General features: G+C 37.2%; 1 long non-coding RNA gene across 1 annotated transcript; it reads right to left on the minus strand.

The window, feature by feature from the left end:
- Window positions 1-569: 569 nt before the first annotated feature.
- On the minus strand, window positions 570-8,706 carry LOC113114455 (uncharacterized). Its single transcript, XR_003293730.1, has 3 exons — window positions 8,632-8,706; window positions 5,304-5,383; window positions 570-1,086 (listed from the first exon to the last, which is right to left on the minus strand). It is a non-coding gene; the product is annotated as an uncharacterized LOC113114455 (long non-coding RNA).
- Window positions 8,707-18,497: the final 9,791 nt, after the last annotated feature.

Below are 18,497 nucleotides of genomic sequence, written 5' to 3' on the forward strand. Positions count from 1 at the left end.
CCGCTTGTGGCGCGGGTGTCGTGACAACAGGACTATGGAGATTCTGAATAGCCTTCACCAATTCCTCCGTGACGGCGGTAAGATGATTTAACTGTTGCTGATTAGCAGCGATCTGACTTGCCTGAGCTGCCAGGTTGGTGCAGAGATGTTCATAGGCTGCTGGATCTTGTCTTGGCGAAGTCTTCTGTAACGATGACTGACTCGACATGGGATCCATTTGCAAGCTTTTATTAGAACACTCGTAGTCGTACAGGCGAAGGGTCAGGATCAGCAAACACAGTATAATAGAGATATCAGAATCGTAGTCAATACCAAGCAGTGGGTCGGGGTAACCAGCAAGTATCACAGTCCGTATAACAATCTGGGTTCAAAGGTAGGCAGCAAAGGTTCTAGGATCGATAAACAACAAGGGTTGGCAACTGGGATAGCAAGACAGGGTAGAACGCTCAGAAATGTTAGCCGTGGCAGAAACAAGACTTCGCAATGAGGTGACGCAAAGGTCTGGCTTATATGGCAGTCTCTGATATGGAACACCTGGCCGGTGATCAGTCCAAGGTACGGGGCTGTTGGGTAATGTGGTGAGTATCAGTGTAAGTGAGTGTTTGGATGCCTGTAGGTGTCAGTATTCGGGCGATGGTGTCCTCTGCTGGCCTCTGGAGGGACTCACGGGGTTCGTATTCGTGACACCTGCCCTGAGATCAGTAAAAAATAACTATAATTTTACTTTTGAAATGATTTAATCTCAGAGATGTGGATTTGGACAGCGATTAAATTAACACATGACCTTGGGATTCGGCTGGAGATTTTTATGGGGATTGTGGGAGAAAAAATAATGACATTCTGGATTCAGATGGCAATAAAATCACAGACTAACCCCTGTAAATGCTGATAATCACTAACGTCCCCATGAGAACCAATTACCCTTCGAATACCCTTGGCTATTATGTGCTTTTATCAGGTGGAACCAAACACACATCATTTTTCATTCATCTCCATTTTTGCACCATTTTGCACCCAGCAGCATCAGATGCCTCTTCAGTGTTAGCTCCTTTGATTTGTCTTGTTTCTGCCAGCTCTTCTAGGTAACTGGAAAACAAAATAAAAGATCATTCAATAATGCAGAAATTTTCCATTGATTTATAAATGTAATAATTCAAAAAAACTGATTATTCTTAAAACTATGAATATCACGTACTCCTGCCCTGAGAGCAGCTCATAGTTCAGTAAAAATAACAGTAATATGAATATTGAGTACTTCTGCCCCAGAGCAGAATATAATACACTAAAAATAACAGTAGTATGAATATAGAGTACTCCTATGCTGAGAGCAGCTCATAGAACAATAAAAATAACTGTAATTTGAATATTGAGTACTCTTGCCCTGAGAGCAGTAAAAATAACTGTAATATGAATATTAAGTACTCCTGCCCTGAGAACAGTGCACCGTTTATTAAAATAACAGTGATATGAATACTGAGTATTCCTGCCCTGAGAGCATCACATAGATCAGTAAAAATAACAGTAATATGAATATTGATTACTCGTGCCCTGAGAGAAGCACATATTTTAGTAAAATAACAGTATTATGAATATTGAGTACTTCTGCCCTGAGAGCAGCACATAATACACAAAAAATAACAGTAATATGAATATTGATTACTCGTGCCCTGAGAGTAGCACATATTTTAGTAAAATAATAGTAATATGAATATTGAGTACTCCTACCCTGAGAGCAGTACCTTACACTAAACATAACAGCAATATGAATATTGAGTACTCGTGCCCTGAGAGCAGCACATATTTTAGTAAAATAATAGTAATATGAATATTGAGTACTTCTCCCCTTAGTGCAGCACATAATGCACTAAAAATTACAGTAATATGAATATTGAGTACTCCTGCCCTGAAAGCAGCACATATTTTAGTAAAATAACAGTAATATGAATATTGAGTACTTGTTCCCTGAGAGCAGCACATAGTTTAGTAAAATAACAGTATTATGAATATTGCAGTGGTGGACGAAGTACACAAATCAAGTACTTGAGTAAAAGTACAGATACATATGGTAAAATATTACTCCAGTAAAAGTAAAAGTACTCCTTTTTCAATTTTACTCAAGTGAAAGTACAAAAGTACTCAATTTTTTATGTACTTAAGTAAAAAAGTACTGCAAGATAGATGTTTGCAATTTTATATAGGCTACTTAATTTAATTTTATATTAGCACATTTTTTTATAATCCTACTGCTCAAAATACCTTGGATTTTTTCAAAATAACCACTATATGGAGTCAAGATATATTTTTGTTGTTGATATGGACTACGCTGATGAGAGTGATGTTGTCACAGTGTCTGGGTTGTGTTCCCTGGGGTTCCACTAGATGTCCTCCTTTCTCACGGTGTCTGTCACCAGATCACTTCCTGTTCCCTTATATGGTCACCTTCCTCCTTGTTAAGTTAATTGATTGTTTCCCCACCTGTCTCCTGTCTCCTCATTATCCTTCTGTGTATAAATACCCAGTCTGTCTTAGTCTGTGTTACGGAGTCCTTGTTTAATGTCAGGTTATTTCATGTCCGTCATCCTTGTCTTGTCTTGTCTTGTCTTGTCTTGTCTTGTCTTGTCTTGTCTTGTCTTGTCTTGTCTTGTTTTTATGTGGATGGATGTTTTGGTTTCGACCCCTGCCTGGACTGTTTACCCCTCTGGATTATCCCTTGAATAAATATTACTTACCTGCAATTGGTTTTCTCGCCGTCTTTCAAGCGTCTCGTAACGTGACAGAAGGACTCCTTCACTAAGAGAACCAGCGGTATGTCATTTTTCCGCTCCCCAGCCAAGATGGCGGAGAGGCGAGCCAAATACCTGAGGTTAATCGCCCTCCGCCAAGAGGGCAATGAAGTGGGTGCCCTAGCTCAGGTGTTCTGGTCCTTGGCCGAGGGCATGGGCTACAACGATGCGGCCCTAAAGGACTATTTTAATGACGGCCTGGATGATCCAGTGTCTCAGGAGGAGATGTCGCAGTTGGAGACACTGGAATTCTGGGAATTTGTGCGCTACCTGCAGTTTCGGTGTCGGTGGGATGCCCCAGCCACTCCTGTCACTTCCGGCAGGGTGGTCGTCAGCCCAGCACCACTGCCCAGGAAGGCCGTCAGCCCAGCGCCACAGTACAAGATGGCCGCTAACCCAGCGCCAATGCCCAAATTGGCCATCGGTCCAGCGCCACAGTACAAGATGGCCGCCAGTCCAGCGCCACAACACAAAATGGCCGTCAGCCCAGGGCCACAGCACGAGATGGCCGCCAGCCCAGCGCCACAGTACAAGATGGCCGCTAACCCAGCGCAAATGCCCAAATTGGCCACCGGTCCAGCGCCACAGTACAAGATGGCCGCTAACCCAGCGCCAATGCCCAAATTGGCCATCGGTCCAGCGCCACAGTACAAGATGGCCGCCAGTCCAGCGCCACAACACAAAATGGCCGCCAGCCCAGGGCCACAGCACGAGATGGCCGCCAGCCCAGCGCCACAGTACAAGATGGCCGCTAACCCAGCGCCAATGCCCAAATTGGCCACCGGTCCAGCGCCACAGTACAGGATGGCCGCCAGTCCAGCGCCACAACACAAAATGGCCGCCAGCCCAGTGCCACAGCACGAGATGGCTGCAAGCCCAGCGCCACAGTACAGATGGCCGCTAACCCGGCGCCAATGCCCAAATTGGCCACCGGTCCAGCGCCACAGTACAAGAGGGCCGCCAGCCCAGCGCCACAGCACAAGATGGCCGCCAGCCCAGCGCCACAGCACAACATGGCCGCCAGCCCAGCGCCACAGCACAAGATGGCCGCCAGCCCAGCGCCACAGCACAAGATGGCCGACTCAAAGCCTGAGTCTCCAGATAAGGTGCACGATGCTGTCCCGGAGGCAGAGGCGGTGCCCGATGCTGTTCCGGAGGCCGAGGCGGTTCCCGTTGCTGTTCCGGAGGCCGAGGCGGTGCCCGACGCTGTTCCAGAGGCCGAGGCGGTGCCCGATGCCGAGGCGGTGCCCGAGACTGATCCGGAGGCCGAGGCTGTGCCTGATGCCGAGGCTGTTCCAGAGGCCGTTACCGAGGTGATGCCCGAGGCCGTTCCAGAGGCAGTGCCCGAGACCGAGGCGCCTCAGGTTTCCACAGACAGTTCAGAGTCGAGTCAGGTCCTGGTGGACTCTCCGGAGTCGAGTCAGGTCACTGGGTGGTCTGCTGCTCCGTCCTGGGGGACTCCGGCCTCAACCACGGGGGCGTGTGGGTCATCTGCTCCGCCTTGGGGGGCTCTCGTCCTGACCACATGGCTGTGGTGGTCTTCCGCTTGGACCTGGGGGGCTTCCGTCCTGACCACAAAGCTGTGGTGGTCTTCCGCTCCGCCCTGGAGGGCTCTGGCTTTGACCACAAGGCCGTGGTGGTCTTCCACTCCGCCCTGGAGGGCTCTGACTTTGACCACAAAGCTGTGGTGGTCTTCCCCTCCGCCCTGGAGGGCTCTGACTTTGACCACAAGGCTGTGGTGGTCTTCCGCTCCGCCCTGGAGGGCTCTGTCTTTGACTACAAAGCTGTGGTGGTCTTCCGCTCCGCCCTGGAGTGCTCTGGCCTTGACCACATGGCTGTGGTTGTCCTCTGCTCCGCCCTGGTGGCCTCTCAACATGCCCTTTATGGACTTCTGTTTTGTGTATTTGAGTTCTGTGATGTTCCTGTCTGTTCCCCTTAGTTTTTCTGGCCCTCCATCCCTCCCCCTGAACCTCCTCCGTTCCTCCTCCCTCCTGGTTCTCCCTGTTTTATGTTACATTTTTGGTGTTTATTCCCCATGTTTTTCTTTTCCGGCCCTCCGTCCCTCCCCCTGAGCCTCCACCTGTCCGCCTCCCTCCTGGTTTCTGTGTTGTGTCTTGTCTTGGAGCGTCTGGGAGCCGCTCCATAGAGGGGGGGTACTGTCACAGTGTCTGGGTTGTGTTCCCTGGGGTTCCACTAGATGTCCTCCTTTCTCACGGTGTCTGTCACCAGATCACTTCCTGTTCCCTTATATGGTCACCTTCCTCCTTGTTAAGTTAATTGATTGTTTCCCCACCTGTCTCCTGTCTCCTCATTATCCTTGTGTGTATAAATACCCAGTCTGTCTTAGTCTGTGTTACGGAGTCCTTGTTTAATGTCAGGTTATTTCATGTCCGTCATCCTTGCCTTGTCTTGCCTTGCCTTGTCTTCGTGTCTTGTTTTTATGTGGATGGATGTTTTGGTTTCGACCCCTGCCTGGACTGTTTACCCCTCTGGATTATCCCTTGAATAAATATTACTTACCTGCAATTGGTTCTCTCGCCGTCTTTCAAGCGTCTCGTAACGTGACAGATGTTCACTGTGAAGCTTACACTGTGATGTACCTGAGAGAAAACAGAGATGACCATCTGATTTTCACCAGTAAGAAAAAAGTATTTTAAAGTTAGTTGTTTTACAGAATATCAAAGTTACAGTACAGACCAAAAGTTTGGAGACACCTTCTCATTCAAAGAGTTTTCTTTATTTTCATGACTATGTAAATTGTCGAGTCACACTGAAGGCATCATGGGCTATTTGACCAAGAAGGAGAGTGATGGGGTGCTGCGCCAGATGACCTGGCCTCCACAGTCACCGGACCTGAACCCAATCGAGATGGTTTAGGGGTGAGCTGGACCGCAGACAGAAGGCAAAAGGGCCAACAAGTGCTAAGCATCTCTCGGGGAACTCCTTCAAGACTGTTGGAAGACCATTTCAGGTGACTACCTCTTGAAGCTCATCAAGAAAATGCCAAGAGTGTGCAAAGCAGTAATCAAAGCTAAAGATGGCTACTTTGAAGAACCTAGAATATGACATATTTTCAGTTGTTTCACACTTTTTTGTTATGTATATAATTCCATGTATAATTCCACATGTGTTAATTCATAGTTTTGATGCCTTCAGTGTGAATCTACTATTTTCATAGTCATCAAAATAAAGAAAACTCTTTGAATGAGAAGGTGTGTCCAAACTTTTGGTCTTTACTGTAAATATGACATGATAATAAGGCCTGAAGTTAGGAAGAACATTTTAAGGAAAAAAATAATAAAATAATTTTCATAATGATTTTTTCCTTCTCAAATCTTGTCTGTGGTTTAAAAACACCTATGGCCAAATGGGGTGCATCTCTTCCCACTGATAATTACTGTAGTTACCATGTTCTGAACATCACATCCTTTCTTTTCTAACCATATATATATATATATATATATATATATATATATATATATATATATATATATATATTTATATATATATATATATATATATATATATATATATATATATATATATATATATATATATATTTATATATATATATATATATATATATATATATATATATATATATATATATAGGTGGCTGAATAAAAATATTTGGACATTATTTATAAAAATTACATCAACTTAGCACCAACAAGCTTGTTAGCTAGACAGTTAGCATCAGCTAACAATATTTACTTATTTTCAGTACGATGAACATTCATGTCTGTCTACTCGTCTAGTTAATCCAAACAATATACATATGTATAACGATACTGTCGATAAACAATATAAAAACAGATGTCACAAAGGACATTTTAATTAAACTGTTAACATTACGGCAGCGGTGAATTTGAACGTGCACAAGTTATTGTATTTTATCTGTGTAATTTTATGTTTTTTTTTTTTTTTTGTTGTTGTTGTTTTTTTTTTTTTACCTAGAATTGATGTGTCTGCATCGTCTGCACTTGAGCATTTCAGTGGGCTTCAACAGATCACTCTTTACAATGGATTTAGTTCCCAAACAACTGACAGTTTTGACAAACAAAATTTCGATATTAATAACTTACTTTTAGCAACATCAGACGCCAGCGCGCTCACAAGATCTCCCGGTTCTTACTTCTGTAGACCCTCACTAAACGGTTCATTTGAATCAGTGAAGGGTCGACTCCAGAACAGCTGCAATCGGATCATTCTAATTCGTAAACGAGTCGTTTGGTGTGATTCGCGATCCGATTTAAAAGTTTATTTTGAAAAGATTCAGTTCGTTCATGATGAATCAGACACCACTTCTGCGTGTCGGAGCACATGATATTATAGGGAGTAACGATATGTTTTATGAAATGTAGTGAAGTAAAAAGTACGATTTTATGCTTTGGAATGTAGTGAAGTAAAAGTAAAAGTTGCTCAAAATAAAACTACTCCAGTAAAGTACAGATACTTGAAAAATTTACTTAAGTACAGTAACGAAGTAAAGCTACTCCGTTACTGTCCACCACTGGAATATTGAGTACTTCTGCCCTGAGACCAGCACATAAAACACTAAAAATAACAGTAATATGAATATTGATTACTCGTGACCAGAGAATAGCACATAATACACTAAAAATAACAGTAATATGAATATTGATTACTCGTGCCCTGAGAGTAGCACATATTTTAGTAAAATAATAGTAACATGAATATTGAGTACTTCTGCCCTGAGACCAGCACATAGTTTAGTAAAATAATAGTAATATGAATATTGAGTACTCCTACCCTGAGAGCAGTACCTTACACTAAACATAACAGCAATATGAATATTGAGTACTTGAGCCCTGAGAGCAGCACATATTTTAGTAAAATAATAGTAATATGAATATTGAGTACTCCTGCCCTGAAAGCAGCACATATTTTAGTAAAATAACAGTAATATGAATATTGATTACTTGTTCCCTGAGAGCAGCACATAGTTTAGTAAAATAACAGTATTATGAATATTGAGTACTTCTGCCCTGAGAACAGCACATAATACACTAAAAATAACAGTAATATGAATATTGATTACTCGTGACCTGAGAGTAGCACATAATACACTAAAAATAACAGTAATATGAATATTGATTACTCGTGCCCTGAGAGTAGCACATATTTTTGTAAAATAATAGTAACATGAATATTGAGTACTTCTGCCCTGAGAGCAGCACATAGTTTAGTAAAATAATAGTAATATGAATATTGAGTACTCCTACCCTGAGAGCAGTACCTTACACTAAACATAACAGTAATATGAATATTGAGTACTCGTGCCCTGAGAGCAGCACATATTTTAGTAAAATAATATTAATATGAATATTGAGTACTTCTGCCCTGAGTGCAGCACAAAACGCACTAAAAATAACAGTAATATGAATATTGAATACTCCTGCCCTGAAAGCAGCACATAGTTTAGTAAAATACTAGCAATATGAATATGGAGTTTTCCTGCCCTAAAAGCAGCACATAGTTCATTAAAAATAACAGTTATATCGAGTACTCCTGCCCTGATAGCAGTGCTAATGCTAATGCTAACACTAACTGACTGATGTCAAGGAGATACGAATGAGTACTTTTTTCGCTCATTTCGGTTTCACAGACAGCGTGGAAACATCGGAAAAGCATGTTTTACTCCAGTTACCTCATAACCAGCTTTGCTGCAATTAACTGATGAAACAGTCAAGTGAAAATGCATGATTATTTGTTCTGTGTATCTTTGTTTGCTAATTATCTTTTATGTAAATAATGCTGTGTCTAATTATCTAAAATGTTAGAGATTTTCATTTTTTTCATGAGAATATATGGTAAATGAACTTACCTTGCAATAAATGCCTCCCACGAAGCGTCAGTAATATATTTGTCTGAAGTATTCATTCCACACGTTAAAATTTCCTGACTCCGCCTCTGCTTCAATTTCATTGGTTGAATCTGTAAGCCAATCATTTTCCTTTCTGCCCTCAGAACATGTTTGAGTAAGTAAAACTCCCATCTGCGGACCACTGACCTTAATAAAAACTAACTCAAACATTAAGAGATAAAATAAATACAAAAATAAAATGAATGAAAATAATAAACTTAGTAGTGATTCTTTAAATCCTGTTTATCAACTCTTTGAGATACTTAATCATTATAACATCTCTATAGTCACAACTTTATTTAACATTTTCTAAAATGAGCTCTGTTTTATTTTTATATTAAGTGTAAGTAAGTTGTATTCTTTCATTGTCATATCTTTTACATTTTATTAAAATAGGTTCAACTGATTCAGGAAGATCACATTTAACACAAAGTCCAGACACATGTTTTTCCTTCTGGTGTGAATGAAAATTTAGTGTAATCTCAGACCATATTTGTAAATCTACCAGTAATGTACGCCTTTATGTTTTTAATGTTTAAAGCATCGAATAAAAAATAAAAAAAACACCCACTAACACTTCCCCCTAACACCTCCCTAATAACATTGGTCGCAAAGGTTTAAATGTGAAACCTATACGATTTTATTTTCCATCTCAACAAAATTCTTGTTTTATTTTATTTTAATAAGTCACTCACACATACTTTAGTGGTCTAAATCCTTTAATATGTATTAAACGTTGTCAATATTAACTACTGGCATTGCTTTATCGTTGCTATATCAGTTTAAACCCTGTAGACGCATACAAATATTAAACAGAAATTCAAGACGGGCTTTTCTTGCCAAAGAAACTTTAACAACATTACAGGAAAAGCTAAATATTTCATCTCAAATAGTGCGGAGAAACGCGTCTGGTGTCTGACATCTGATGTCTTTGTGTTTACTGTTACGTCCATGTCAGCGAAGATTGTAAAACATCTAAAGGTTTTGGGGTTAGCAACTCAACTGTAATCTAATTAGTTTTCCTGCATTCTGGTGTTGTAAATGGTGTGCTGCAGGTCAGCTAAAGTAAAAAAAAAAAAGAAAAAAAAATGTTTTGTGTATTCAAAGGGTGACAATTTCAGCTGTATGGCTTAGGCCTGTGATCGCGAGGTTAGCTGAAAGTTCATTTACTGGTCAAAAGGATGTGAAATCTTTTAACAAGTCGGACCATATAGGAAGATGTAGTTTAATTCGAGTTAATTTAGTTTATTTTAATTACATTTATAATTTTTATTAACCCCTATATCTTTCAACCTCAACATAAATGTACTGAGAATGCAAACAAGTACACAAACACAACCATACAATCATAAACACACACACACACACACACAAACTTAAACATACAGAAAGCATGAACATGCAAACTAAATAAATGCTAATATACACTCAAACAAGTACAAAAATACACAAACAAACAAAATAGGTCACAAACACAAACATATCTATATACGATTGAAAATGAGTTGTCATAAGTTTTCTTTGAAACCCAGAAGTGTAAGTTGCTACAAATGTCTCACAGAAATTTATACAATAGATTAGACGTCCTTTCTCACTTTCCAAATGGTGTTGTTAACCATGATGTTTAAAATAGTTTTAAAAAAGTATAATTTTTTAGCTTTCATGCAGGATTCATGTCAGCACTCAAATGTTTTTAGCAAGAGTCCAGAGACTGATGAAAATAGATGCGTGAAGAAATTATTTTTTTTTTCTAAATTAACTAAATTGCATTTTGGTTGATGTTAAACAATAAAAAATGACTTATTTATATAGCATAACTTACTTTCTTTTCATAACAATAAACATTCTTATGACTTTTTTTAACTGCGAACAACCGGTTTGGTTGGAAAAAAAATATATATATTGTGTTTCTTAGTTAGAATGCTTATAGTTTGTAGTAAAATCACATATATAAGCTAAAACATTTTTCTTCCAAACCACGCGGTTTTCACACACACACACACACACACACACCTCGCAAAACTGCCAACAAGGACCTTAAGTTTTTGTTTTAACGTTTAGCTGTAGCTGAGACCTTGGTGGAATTATTTTACGCACAGTTTTGGGGGAGGTTACTATGAACTTTGTAATAGATCACAAATTACCCCATTTAAAATCTAAAAGGTTGTGCAACTATATCAATTTCTTAAAAAAAGTTATGTAACTGATAACATTTGATTACATGTTTTAAGACTTGTAATGTTTTCAACTGTTAATCTTTTGAAACATATAAACAGGACGGGGTTAACATTAGTGTGCTCAACTGCTAATGACCGTCAGACTTTTCAAAATCCTTCATCACTTAAATTAGGATTGTGATCATTTCATTTTAAAGCACAACCACCACAAAATCTGATTTGTTTTTGATTGCTTCCACTGTCCTCATCTGTAAGTCACTTTGCATAAAAGTGTCTGCTAAATTAATAAATCTAAATATCTCACCACTCTAGCAAATTTTAGGTGTACTTAGCAGGGGCTATTGTGTTTTTAGGGTATATTGTACTATTGTACTATTGTATTGTAGGGTATATAGTCATTATGAATATTTGTACGCTTATTTTCATTTTGGCATCTTAATGGACACTTACACAATTTGTCTTAGTGTTTTTCCGCTGGAATATTTTATTAAAAGATGACGAGGTGTACTGTTTAAGTAGCTAACGTTACTCGACGGTCACATTTAAGTTTTCACCACTTACACTGACCAAAAACACCCGAAGCCTGTAACTCTGTCATAATTAGGTTAGTTAAAAATACAAAAACATAATGCCTGACACCTTTGTAACTGACTAAAAACTGATAAACAAATGACAGAGGCACTGTGCATAAAACTGCGAACACAAACATCATTAATTTAAATGAACAAAAGACAATAATCATCAATATGTTTTAACACAGTTAACTTTATTTAGATGATTCAACATTAACTTAAATGAACAAGAGAAAAGATAATAACCACCAATATGTGTTCACACAATTAAATTTAATTAGATGATTCACGGAAATAAAATGACTCTTGAGTTTTTAGAAGACAAAAAAAATTGTACTGACGTAACTGCGAAAATGACTTAAGGTCCCTATGAATCTGTTCATTGAACCAAACTGTCCAGATGAATAATTTTTCAGAAGTGAATCTAACTTTGCATCACTAAAACAGATCACAAAAAAGAGGTTTTGTAACAATATACTTCACAAACAGCGTAGAAATTTACGTTTTTTACACAGGTTATCTGCAAATGTATTTAATCAGATGTCCGATGATTTAGAGCGTTGCCATGTAAAATATGAGTAAGCCTCCATGACGGCCACATTTGAAGCCTGAGGTGTATGTTGGGTATTGTAGTTCCCTGACCTGCAGATCTATATGGCTTGAATGTGGTATTAGTTAATTGTTTTAAATTGAACCCCTTTTTAAAACAAAAACATATAATACATATAATAGCAATAAGATAACTGTTAACACATATTTAGACTAAACGACTATGTTCAACAATAATACGATATACTGTACATGTGCTTAAACAGGCTAAAATAGGGTTGGCTATGGAGCAACCGTTGTTATGTTATCTTGTGAACCATTAGGATTGTGTCCAGAAACCAAATAATTGTATTTATCTTTAGAAAAAGACAATCGTGTCCTGCTGCTGTGGTCTGAATATCCAGTCTGTCTTCATCATGAAATGATGAATCCCATCATCAGCCCCCATTCTGGAGATTGTGTTTATGCTTGTTTATTTTTACAGACATATTTCATCATAAAAGCAGGGCTTTGTAATAATATGGTAAACGTGATAATTCGGTCCATTGTACATCCAGAGTTTATCTTACTGCATCTCTATAATAAATTTCTGCAATGGCTATACTTGTTACGGTGCTTTCAAGTCGGGGGACTGGGTTGTTTTATGAACAAACCCTTGTTTGCGGACATTGTACGCATTTTTTAAGTTAAAGAGGTTAATGAACTCTTTCACCATCTATTATTGTTAGAATGCATAATCAGTGTTAGGGGTCAAATAGTTACATATAGCTCAATTATATCATTTGATTACAAAAATAAATGTAATCTGTTACAGTCACTGAGAAAAAAATAATTAAATTGCGGTTAATTATGAAAATGTTACATCTGAATATACATCTGAAAATTTTTGGCCGTAAAGTGTAAACCGTTAGCCATAGACTCAAAAACATGGCATTGTTGCAATCCTTGGGTTAGCCCAAACAAAAGTGTACATCGCCTTTTTGGGGTCTACGACGCACCGTTTTCTCGTAAAATCGAGCTATATCCGAAACCTACTTTTGCAAACTAGTCCTAGGATTTTCAACCAATCAGAAACAAACCACTTCATAAATATTCCCTGAAAACTCAATATCAATAATTATCAAAAAAAAGTTGAAATTTCAATTCTTACGCGAAACAGTACACCAAAAAGCGTCTATGCTAACGTTAGCCAAATGCTATTTTGACTATAACTCTAGAATAGAATGAGATATCTTCACCAAAATCGGTACACATATGTATGAGCTCAATCTTTGGTCAAATAAAAAAAAAATTGCGCATCTTTGCCACTTGAGGGCGCAATAAGATTTAAAAAACACATAAATGGCTATAACTAGGCAACCGTTGGCTCGATCGACTTGAAAATTGGTATGCAATGTCTTGGTCTGAAGGGGCACAAGTACCTATGAGGACATTTGCATATCTCAACAAACATGGCCGCCATTGGCCAAAGATTTTTAAGCACCTATTTGAAAGGGTTAACGGATGTTGATCGGAACGAAACTCGCTGGGTACATTCGACCTCAAGGTCTGTAAGAATTTTGAAATAAATCGGCCACTAGTTGGCGCTAACGAGTTTTATGGCTCTGTAATCACGTGGTGTTTCACATATCAACACAATATGCATATCATTTCATAGATCTCCTCATAATGCACAACTTTGCCTCAAGAACCATTGCTGTCAATCAAATCGTTCAATTGTTATTCACAAATATGTTAAAAACCTACTTTTGCGAACTAGTCCTAGGTTTTTTGCCCGATCGGAACCAAACCACTGCAGTAATATTCTGTGGACTCTCTAGATCAATAATTATCAAAAAAATGTTGAATTGTGTCCTTTGGTTAGCTTTAAAGAGGTAATTTTAGAAAAGGGGTGTGGCCAAACATACCCCAAAGCCTATAAAACCTAAACAAAAACTCAAAACTTTACGAAACTAGGTTAGAACATGTAACAGGTGACTCTTAACAAGCATGCAAAGATCATGGAGATCAGGCCATAGGTGGCGCTATAACAGTAGAAAAGGTCTCAAAACACAAGATTTATAAGGTAAATGGCCTCAAATTATTTGAAAATGCTCATATATTCACTCAAAAACACTTGATCTTCATATCATATGATAGATCTCCTCATTCTGAACAACTTTGCCTCTGGGACCAATGTTGTCAATAAAGCTGTTAATTAAATATTCAAGATTATTAAAAAAAAGTTACTTTGGCAAACTAGTGATAGGGTATAAGCTGAAAATCAATAAACCACTGAAGTACAATTCTCTAGACTCTGAAGGTCAATAATTATCAAAAACATGTTGAACAATTGCATTTGGACAACTATAAACCAGTAATTTTATAATATGTTATTTGCATAGTGTACACAAAGGCCTATTAATACAAACAGAAAGCCCACAAATTATCAAAACTGTGTAAAATAATGCATAATTTCATTCTAAACAAGCATGCAAAATTTAAGAGAGATTGGGCAAAAAAAAAAGAACACAATAACAGTTATTTTTAAAATCACAGTGTTGCTTGAGTAAATGCAATTTATAACCACTAGATGGCAGCGGAAGACCACTAATGGGCTCATTCAGTTAAGTTGAACAGTACTGTTGAAAGGATTCATGAATTCATGCCAAAACATTAAAAAATTAACTGTTGTAACATTTTAAATCTCATTGAGTCAATGTTTTCCATTTTGTTCATACAGATATATCAGTTTTTACAATTTTGCCACATTATGATTACAGTTCAACCTGAAAATGACATCTAAACTCTTAAAAAGAGAAGACTTGCAATAAGTTTATTGTCACCTATCACTTATTTCAAATACCTATATCTGCAACAAAATGTGTGTGCGTGTATACGTGTGTCTTTGTCTTTGTCTTCGTGTGTGTGTGTGTGTGTGTGTGTGTGTGTGCACATGCCTATAGAGAATTAATATATTAGTCTAATCATTTACTTTCAGTGTGTATGTAATAAGTTTATTGTCACCTATCACTTATTTCAAATACCTATATCTGCAACAAGATGTGTGTCCATGTATATGTGTGTCTTTGTGTGTGTGTGTGTGTATGCATATGCTTATAGAGTATACATATATTAGTCATTTAATTAAGTAATCATTTAATTTCAGTGTTTGTGTCTGTCTGCCAGCCTGTTCTCCATTTTGGAAGTGTTTAACTGTCATCCATACATCCAGGTTGGCTCTGACCACCTCAGAGGCCTTAATGTGCTTGAACCCCGGTAAAATGCTGCTTGCAGCTTTAATTTTATTTATTTTTTTTATTTTCCAACCAAACCAGTTGTTCGCAGTTAAAAAAGTCATAAGAATGTTTATTGTTATGAAAAGAAAGTAAGTTATGCTATACAAATAAGTCATTTTTTATTGTTTACCTAACACCTAAGTCGTGGTATTGAAGGTAGAGAGAGCACTGTACATGTACTCCCCCCAACTACAATTCCTGCCGGCCCAAGGCTCGAACTCACAACCTTTGGATTGCAAGTCAGAGTCGCTAACCGTCAGGCCACAACTTCCCCTTAACAACATTATGTGTGAGTGACTTATTAAAATAAAATAAAACAAGAACTTTTGTTGAGATGGAAAATAAAATCGTATAGGTTGACCTAATTTTAAAGTAAAAAACATTGATCTAATATTAAAACCAGGTAGAATGTTTTCATCAAATAAGAACTGATGTGTTTTTATTAAAAAAACTTTATTTTGTTTAATTATTTTAACATACATTTAAACCTTTGCGACCAACATTATTAGGGAGGTGTTAGGGGGAAGTGTTAGTGGGTGTTTTTTTTTATTTTTTATTCGATGCTTTAAACATTAAAAACATAAAGGCGTACATTACTGGTAGATTTACAAATATGGTCTGAGATTACACTAAATTTTCATTCACACTCTGTACATCATAAAACAAAATAAATGTAAAATAAATAAAACAACACTTAAGAATTTTTTTTTTTAAATAAAGATAAAGATAGAGTAAGAGATTTTCACATTAAGTAACCAAAGTCCACTAATGAAGAATACAAAAATCTTGCTTTGGGACTTTTCATTCCTTTTAACATCTACAAATACATCACAAATTCCTCTTTAAATGCCACTAAACGTGGGGAGTTTTGAAAAACATACATTTATGAATGTACAATTTTGTGCCAGAAGTTGATATTGACAAAATAAAAGACATATTAAAGGATTTAGTTTAGCCTAGTAAAGTAAGTGTAAGTGGGCTTATTAAAATAAAATAAAAACAACAAGGACTGTTTAGATGAAAAATAAAGATCATATAGGCTAACCTTGTTTTAAAGTAACTCATATACACAGTTGGATCTAAAGCTCCTGAAACAGGACACATATTCCTAGGGGTTAGGCATAGAATAGCAAAAAGAACATCTAATCATCCGTCAGATTGCCATATTGTTGGCTCTTCAGTGGGGTAAACACGTTAATATACCTAAAGTAGTCATATGTTCAGACTAATTTTCAGCACTTTCAAGTTTAAAGTGTGGCGAATCTTCAACTAGACAAGACAATTTGTCAGTCATTTTACAGAGTTTGTTCAGAATACAAGCAAAAACTAATATTTATTTTGTATGGATACCCACACATATAGGTGATGAAAGTACTGGATCAGATAAAAACATTAAAATGTCAGACATCAAATTTGATACTCCAATGAGTAAGTTAGAAATAAAATGGGTAATAAAAAATAATAATAATAATAATAATAATAAAAAAAAAAAAGATATGTGGCAAGTTAAATGGGGTGGTGAGAATAAATATAATATTCAGAGAACAGTTGGAAATGAAAGGAGAATTTGGGGGATAGAAAAGAAGATCTCGCCATAGAATTGGACACATTGCACCTAATCAGTCATTATTTATAAGAGGAAAAACATGTGTCTGGACTTTGTGTTAAATGTGATCTACCTGAATCAGTTGAACCTATTTTAATAAAATGTAAAAGACATGACAATGAAAGAATACAACTTACTTACACTTAATATAAAAAATAAAACAGAGCTCATTTTAGAAAATGTTAAATAAAGATGTGACTATAGAAATGTTTTAATGATTAAGTATCTCAAAGAGTTGATAAACAGGATTTAAAGAATCACTACTAAGTTTATTATTATCGTTCATTTTATTTTTGTATTTCTATTATCTCTTAATGTTTGAGTTAGTTTTTATTAAGGTCAATGCTCCACACTCCTTCCCTGTAGGTGGCGGTAAATGCACCTAAAGCTTCGCGTGAAAGAGGCAGAAGGAGTGGTTTGAGTGGGACCAGAAGTAAGCATTCTGAGTGTGGTGTGCGGTGGTGTGAGGTTGTTTTACCGGAGGCTTCGCAAATTCTGCTGGGAGATCTTTTTATTTTCTTTCGTTTAACTCTCTGTCAGTAACAGTCTAGATTTTTAAAATTGTATTTAGTGGTAAAGTATAGCATAGTTTTGACAAGTATCTTGTGCTGATGTTTTAAAGACGGGGTCCGATGTATTATCTTTGAGATCAGCGTAGATGCCTTCAATCTATTTTCTTTTGTTTTAACTTTTTCTAACATTGTGACAAACACCAACTTTTCTGGTTTGTATCGCTGCTTTACATTCGCTTCTTTTTTTTGTTTGTTTGAGGTAAGGTATAAATTCTAAAACTCTGTTACCTAGTTTTCTAACTGGTAACAAAACAGCTTAAATAGTAATACTACAAGCTCTCACATTTTTTTCACATGTTGCTTAATGAAACATATCTGTTAGTTTTTGACTTGTTTAGGTGTTTTAGATAAATAATCAGTAACCTAGTTTTCTTTTTATTTAATTTGTAACAACTTTAACACCGTTTTTACACTTCCAAGTACGAAAAAACGACCATTACATTGTATCCATCTTGTCTGTGTTTATAACCTTTTTCTGATAGTTTTTGACTTGTTTAGTCATTTTAGATAAATATCCAGTAACCTACTTTTCTTTTTATTTAATTTGTAACAACTGTAGCAAAGTTTTTTTTTACACCTTTTTAAACTGCAATGCTACAAGCTCTCACATCTTTTTCACGTGTTGCTTAACCAGACGTATCTGATAGTTTTTTTTTACTTAAGTTGTTTTAGATAAATAACCAGCAACCTAGTTTTCTTTTTATTTCATTTGTTACAACTTTAACAACGTTTTTACACTTTTCCAATTATGAAAACGACCATTACATTGTTTCCATTTCGTATGTGTTTATAACCTTTTTCTTGAAATTCACTGTGTACTTAAAACCTTAATAAAATCTTCCCTTATGCCATTTTCACGATTTCACCCTTTTCAGAGTTTTAAAAAAGCACATAGATCCCAACACATTTTACCCCTCCCTCACCGAAATTCCTTCTTAGGTTCATATTTAGATCACTGGGTGTACAGGGAGGGGAGGGGGTGTACAAACAGGTGTCCAGAACAGATGGCTTTTATGACCCTCATCAATCAATTTTTTGGAGACAAGCCACCCTTTACTCTCTCTAGCACTATA

This window comes from Carassius auratus, chromosome 14 (assembly GCF_003368295.1).
Source record: "Carassius auratus strain Wakin chromosome 14, ASM336829v1, whole genome shotgun sequence".
In the NCBI taxonomy this organism is placed as follows: Eukaryota; Metazoa; Chordata; class Actinopteri; order Cypriniformes; family Cyprinidae; genus Carassius; species Carassius auratus.